The following is a 7586-nucleotide window of genomic DNA, read 5'->3' as shown; positions in this document are numbered from 1 at the left end:
AAATATTGTTTTGGGTTTCTTGTTGTTTGGTGAACATTATTGTTTCTACTGCCAAATGAGCTTCGGTGGTTGATGTATGGGGTCTCTTGGGAACTTAACTTTTTCCAGTTTAAGTGGAAAAGCTTTTTTGTTTGAATTGGCTTTTACTGGGTGCTTCAAGGCTTGCTCTTGGCTCTTTGAAGGGGAACTGAATAGCACTGTGTTTCCTTTGAGGTTCCAATGAATAAAGGATCCTATGTCCTTCTGGACACTTTTTGTTGATTTTGCTGTGTGTCCTCTCTAATAGCCGGATGCAGATTCCAGGAAAATGACATATAAATGAATATAAGTAATCTAATATTTTTACAATTTGCTTTGGCCATACTCCTGGTCTTATTCTACTTGTAGCAGATGGCTTTAAAGTGCATTAGCTATGTATATATTAAATATAACATAAATATACCAATATTAAATATTATATTGATGTATAAGTGTAATATACTAATATTTATATTAATGTATAACAATTATGTATTATATTAATATATATTTTTGCCTAGCATATATTATATACAACATATATGAGTAATGAAATGTATTTATATGGTTAATATGTTCATAATATTAATATGATCTATCCTGTAATATTGATTATAAAACAATTATATCATAATATATAAATATATAATTATTATTATCTGATATAATACACTATAGTTAATATATTTATATAACACAATATATAATGTATTAGTATAACACAATTGTATTATATAATATAAATATAATACATATCTAAAACTATATATCTTTTAATTATACATTACACATACGAGTATGTATAGCTATTTATAATTTTATTTACATAGGAATCTGGTCATCATAACAATTGATGTAAAAATATGCAATATTTTCAATCAAATGGGCCTTAACCTCACTACCTACACATAACTACTTTTAAAATCTTGAACCCTGTCTAACTCATGCTTCCATATCTCTCAACCTGCTTTTCTACACATGCACGTAGACACACATTTATACACGATATATATGTATATCGTGTTTTCAGTTCAGTGTATATAAATATATATATAATTATATTCCTGTGTATGTATACAAATATAAATCAAAGGTATGTGTATAGGTATGTATTTCATATGTTTATATAAATATATCATACAAATAATGTATGTGTATATAAATACATGATTATATACATACATACACAGAAATATACTTATTTAAACAAAAGGGACCTAAATAAACACAGTTCTCTAAGAATAAAACTAGCTATGTCTCACTGTTTCAATAACAGTTTATAGTTTTCTACTGTATGTGCTTCTATAATTGTTATGAACAATTCCCATTTTGTTGAATATTAAGTTGTTTTAATTTTTTGCCATTATTAATGAAGTTCTGAAGAATACGGTGGGCAAGATTACTTGAAAAACTCTCCTAAAAGAAAAGGGTTAGGTATGCTAGGTTAAAAGTACACAACTTATTTTTAAGTGCGTGGTTGATTTTGGAAGTGTGCAGTCGAAATTTCCAGGACCCATGAAGGAAGGGTGGTACATGTGTGAGAGTTATAGCTATATTAAGAGTAGATTGAAGATCTTGAGAGCTTAGAACAGAAGCTGGAAACCCTGTTTTTATGGAGCCAAATGGCAAATATTTTAGGCTTTGTAGACCAAAGAGGCAAAATTGAGGATATTATTTAGGTACTTAGGTAACCATTTAAAATGTTACCAGTTAAAATGTGAAAATTATTCATAGCTCATAGGCCATAAAAAATAGGCAGCTGTCTGGAGTTGGAATACAGGCCGTAGTTGAATGACACACCTGGTGTAGAGACTTGTTTTTAAATGGCCATGACCACATGGGAGGCGGGAGGTAAGACTCCATCCCTACTAGATGGGAAGTTAGAACTAAACCTATCTATCCCTAGCTTCACCTTTAATGAAAGGTTGTGTCAGGAGAAAAAATATCTGCTGGCAAAGGGAGACTAAGACCAAATTCTCTTGGCCTCTGCTCTGGGTAGGAAACAGGTAGGAAATCTTGAGAATTCTGAACCGCAGATCTGTGTTCACAGTGTTTGGGTTGCAAATTTATTTGCAGTCTTGCAAACAGAAGCTAAGAAATTAACTTAAAATGCTCCCAAATCGGTGGTATTCCAAACACAAAACTAAACCCTTTCTGGAGAGGTAGACCTTCAACACAGGCCTATAGCATTCCCACAGATAAAGTTTATCTAAACGTGAGCTCATGATCTAAATTTACACAATAATGAAGAAATCAGCTACAAGTGGAGAGAATCAGCAAAAACAATCAATACCAGAATTAGATTCCCAAGACTATCCATCAGATGTTGGAATAATCAGGTGCCAGGCAGAAAATATACATAAAACTAGAACTGAAACAAGGAGCAAGGATGTTTTAAAAGACTGGGTAGGATTTTTAAAACATTTTTAAAGTACATGTCATTGATAAAGCTAAAAACTCGAAGGTCGTGTAATACAGCAGATTAATCGTGGAGAAGAGTGAAATTATGCTGTTTTAAAAAATATGACATCAGATTTCCTGCCTAATTATATAAGTTGATTTATCTTTAAAAATACACAGTATTTTAAAGACTTATTGGCTGTAAAATAAGTTAAGGGTATTTCAAAGGGCTTCTCTGCAAAGAAAAGTGAGAAGTAGCAAAACACAGAAAGTCGAGGGGAAAAAATGTCAATATATACATTGCTATAGGGTGAACTAAGCCTTAGGCCAGCAACTATGAGGAGGAGCTGACCCTTAGATACTTACAACTAAGCTGGAATCTTAAAAAGTTCAACTATTTATAAATAAAAAATTTATTAAAATTAATAACCAAGAGTTTTAATTGACATTAGAAGAGTAAAACAATAAACCCTGAGAACATAGAAAAATAGATAATAAAGATATGAGCAGAACTTAATAAAACAGAAAAAAGTATAAAATTGAGGTAATCTAGTAAGTCAAAAGAATATTCTTTGAAAAGATTTAAAAAACACGCTTTGATTAAGCAAAATGAAAACCTAAGTAAATAATATATAGAAAGAATCAGGACAATGTTATAGCAGAGAGTACAAACAGAGAGTATATGAAATACCAGTAAATTTGAACATTTCTGTAAAGTGGACAATTTCCTAGCTCGTAAAGTTTACCAAAACTGACACAAGAGAGGGCTCCCCTGGTGGCGCAGTGGTTGAGAGTCCGCCTGCCGATGCAGGGGACACGGGTTCATGCCCTGGTTCGGGAGGATCCCACATGCCGCGGAGCGGCTGGGCCCGTGAGCCATGGCCGCTGAGCCTGCGCGTCCGGAGCCTGTGCTCCACAACGGGAGAGGCCACAACAGTGAGAGGCCCGCGTACCGCAAAAAAAAAAAAAAAAAAAAAAAAACTGACACAAGAGGAAATTTGTAGCTGGAGTTCTTGCACCAGTAAAGGAATGAAGTCAATAGTTTACAAGCTTTCACCAAGAAAATACCAGACCCGGCCAGATCATTTGGGAGGTGAATTCTATCCAACTTCTATTAAACAGATAACATCAATATTAACAAAGAAAAATTTCTAGAGAGTAGCAAAGGAAGAATGCTCCTTTATTCATCTTATGAAGTCTATATAATCCTAATACTGAAAATAGATTAGGACTGTAAGGAAAAAGAAATTTACAGGTCAAATTTACTTGTAAATATAAAAGGAAAAATTTTAAACTATGATATTAGCTACCCAAGTTCACTAGAGTAAGAAAAAGCATGAACAAGTTAGGTCATCCAATGAATGAAAAGGTAGTTTAATGTCAAGAATATATATCAATAGATTGAAATCACCACATTTTATTTCTTTCATCTGTCTCTTTAAAAAATGGGTAAGTACTTATATTGATCTCTCTTGTACTAGGCACTGTGCTAAGTCACTTACATATTTACTCCTTTAAACCTTCTATCATCCCTGGGGGAAAGTTATATTTTGCTTCCATTTCTTAGCTAAGACTCTAACCCCCAGGAAAGTGAAGCAACATTTGTAAGTTTTTGTGGATAGTCAGTGATGGGACCAGTACAGGAACATCCAAAGTCTGTGCTTGGAAACAGTGCCCCATGTTGACACTCACATTACAGATGAAAGGAAAGGAACCATGCACTTATATTATAGATTAATACCCACATAACAGGTTAAAGGAAAAAGAAACATGTGCTTCTCTCAAAAGTTGTAAAGAAAGCATATCCACTTCTAAATATACTTCCCAATTTCTTTTGCTTGTTTTCTGACCTTTGTAGTGCATTTTGCCGTGAGGAAAATTTTAATTCTTATATAATTAAATGTATCCTTTTTGTTTGTATCTTAGAAAGGTATTCCTCATGAATAATTTATTTCAAGTCTCCCAGGTTTCTGATATTTTTACAGTTTAATTATTTTTTAACTTTTAACTAGTTGCTGTATCTACAATTTAGTAATGATAGCCGTATTTTCCTACTTTTGTTGAATAATTTTTGCTACTGATCCAAAACGTGAATTTTATTTTAATCTCAATTCCCTTATGCTCTTGCATCTAATTTTAAGATGCTTCCTATTCCACTGCTTGTTTTGTCTATCTAAAACAAAATGCTACCTTAAAAATAATGTAATTATAATATAATAAATGTAATTAGTAAACATAATACAATATATAATAAATAGCATAATATAAAATAACAAAATACAATTTACCATATAACAAGGTCAAAAGAGAGAAAAACTATACAATCACTTGAAATATCCCCCAAAAGATATTTTATAAAATTCAATATTCATTTGTAATTTAAAAGAAAGAATAAAATAGGGATTGATGAATGCTTCCAAAATAAGAAGAAATTATATGTCTGAAAGAGAAAGAGGTAAGTGATAGACTTTAATAACACTGGCAATAAATGCAGGACAAGATGAGGATGCCTGATATAATGTTAAAGAAAAAGTATTATGTAACATTGTTTTTGCAGCACTGATGAGTTCAGTGAAAAGAGAATCTCATAGAAAAGAGAGTCTCGTTCTTCTTAATGTATGTACACTTGTCCATTGCATGAACATAACAGTTTATTTAACCAATATGTTACTGATCTGCATCTGGATTTCTAGGTTTTCATGGAATTTTATTATGCACAATTGTTTCTAACACTAGGACTTCCTCTTATGTTTATATCTTTTGAAAGAAACAATATCTCCACAGATGATTTATCTGTGCTGGCTGCTAGCTGATTTGGGGTACTTCTCAGTTCTTCCCTTTACCTTCCTAGTCAATATGAAAACGGAAGGCAAGAAGGTCTTCTGTTTGGAGACTGTAAAGATAGATCTTGGTGATAAAGTCTTGGTCGTAAAAGCTAAAAGTATTAACCCAGAACAAAAGTTTTTCCAGCTGTAACTGTGTGTGATTCCCTTGGCTTGATTCCGTAGAGGATGTAAGACAAGACTGTAGAATCTGCCCTCAAAGTGCTTCCAGTAGGATGAGCTAAGTCAAGTACGGTGGCATATCTAATTCAAGACAAAATATAATGTCTCCTTTTCTCTCCTGGCAAAACTTCGTGGAGTGAATGTAGAAGTCACTGTATGCTTTAACTTAAAGCAACACAATAAATCTTGTATTGGAAGGTGATTATTCTGGTCTCTTTGTGGAGATGAATTGGAAATTGTCTAGAAGAAGGAAAATTAGGTTAACCAAAGTTAAACTCATAAATAATTGAGCATTAATTAAATACCTGTGGTCTATGTTTCACTTTGATCATAATTTCTCCCAATTTATAGACCTCTTTGATACCTGATTAATCCTTGTCAAAGATGCAGTTAACAATGATTATTACTGTGTATTAGGTTTTGCCTGGGCCCTGAAGAAACTATCCTAAATCACTAGCTGTGATTGTCACTTGATTTCCTCACAGAGAACAATCAGAACTCCTTGTCTTAAGTGGCTTGGAATGTGAAACTAGTTAGTCTCTTAGATACTGTTAGAGGACCCTACAGAGTCCATTGGTGAAAGTTTGGAAAACATTGGGCTTCTTAAAATTGATTCTTGTAGTGCTTCAGGAAAGATCACTGAACCAAAAGGATAACGGTATTTCTGGTTCTGTTGTTAGTGTTCTGCATGGAAACATTGCTGAAGCTTCTGGACTCAATTTCCTTCCCCATGTGTGAATGTCACTGAAAATATCCAACTCCATTCTATCCCCATATAACTTCAGAAACTAAGTAAAATGAAGACTCAAAATTCATTTCAAATAATGAAATGAATATATAACGTAGAATGGAACTGGGAAAATACCTGGTTAAAATTCTGGAAAGTACCAACTATGCAATTCTGGAAAAGTTGCTTAATCTTTCTTAGTCTAATTTAATGCCCATCTCACAGGATGTTATGATGATTAATTTAATATCTTTGTATAACGTACAGTGTTATGTAATTTCTTCTTGTTTTTTCTTGAGTAAATTCATATCCTTAAGCAACTCACTGTAAACAATAGTTACTTACTTGCTTAAATTACTCTTATCTTCTATTATCAGCTGAATTGTGTCCTGCTCAAGTTAATATGTGGAAGTCTTAACCCCCAATACCTCATAATATGACTGTATTTGGAGATAAGGCCCTTAAATAGGTAACTGAGGTCAAATGAGGTCAGATGGGTGGGCTCTAATCCAATATGACTGGTGTCCTTATAAAAAGAAAATATTAGGACACAGACATGCACAGAGAGAAGACCATGTGAAGACAAAAGGAAAACATGGCACCTACAAACCAAGAAGAGATACTTGAGAAGAAATCAATCCTGCTGACACCTTACCTCAGATTTCTATCCTCTAGACCTGTGAATGAGTAAATTTCTGTTGTTTAACCTCCTCAGTCTCTGGTACTTTGTCATGGCAGCTCTAGGAAACTAATACAACTTTTTATGGCCTCCTTGTCTCAAGTTGAAAGTTCAATATTTGGCATCACAGCTAGGAAACAAAAATATCATCTACATTCCTTGTTGTAGTCTTTCTTCCCCATTCTCATTGCTAGTAATTTCCATATTTGGGTCTGTTTTCTGTGCCTTGTAAACAGAGTGTTATGCTCAGTTCTAGTCTTACTGCTAATATACAATAAATGTGTAGATACCAAATAGATTTTGGAGAAGTGCAACATATAGTTGGTACATGTGTGTATGTGTGTGTATTCATATAATTTATACTTTTTCTCTATTTTCTTCCTTTGTTGTGAGCTAAGATTCTCTGCTTTTGTGACTAGTACTCCTGAATACCAATCCCTGAATTTAATTCACCAAAAATTGCCAAAAATAATAATAATATGGGGAAAGAGAGCGCGATAGAGGGAGAAGAACAAACAATCAGGCAAGGGCAGTACTGTGAATTATTAGGGTCTTACTAATAAGATTATGTTAGTCTAGAGGAAATGACCGTAAATATCATCAGTGAGCCCAGTTGGTCTTTACTGACTGCTAGACACATCCCTGAGTTCTGTTCTTAGTCTCCAACTGTATGATTACTACTGTCTGGAAGTATTATTTGAACAACTAAAGTCACTTAATGGAAAAGGAATATGTCTTTAGAGAATCAACAGTAATT

Source organism: Orcinus orca, chromosome 1 (genome assembly GCF_937001465.1).
Source record: "Orcinus orca chromosome 1, mOrcOrc1.1, whole genome shotgun sequence".
NCBI classification, from domain to species: domain Eukaryota; kingdom Metazoa; phylum Chordata; class Mammalia; order Artiodactyla; family Delphinidae; genus Orcinus; species Orcinus orca.
This window is presented reverse-complemented; position numbering follows the sequence as displayed.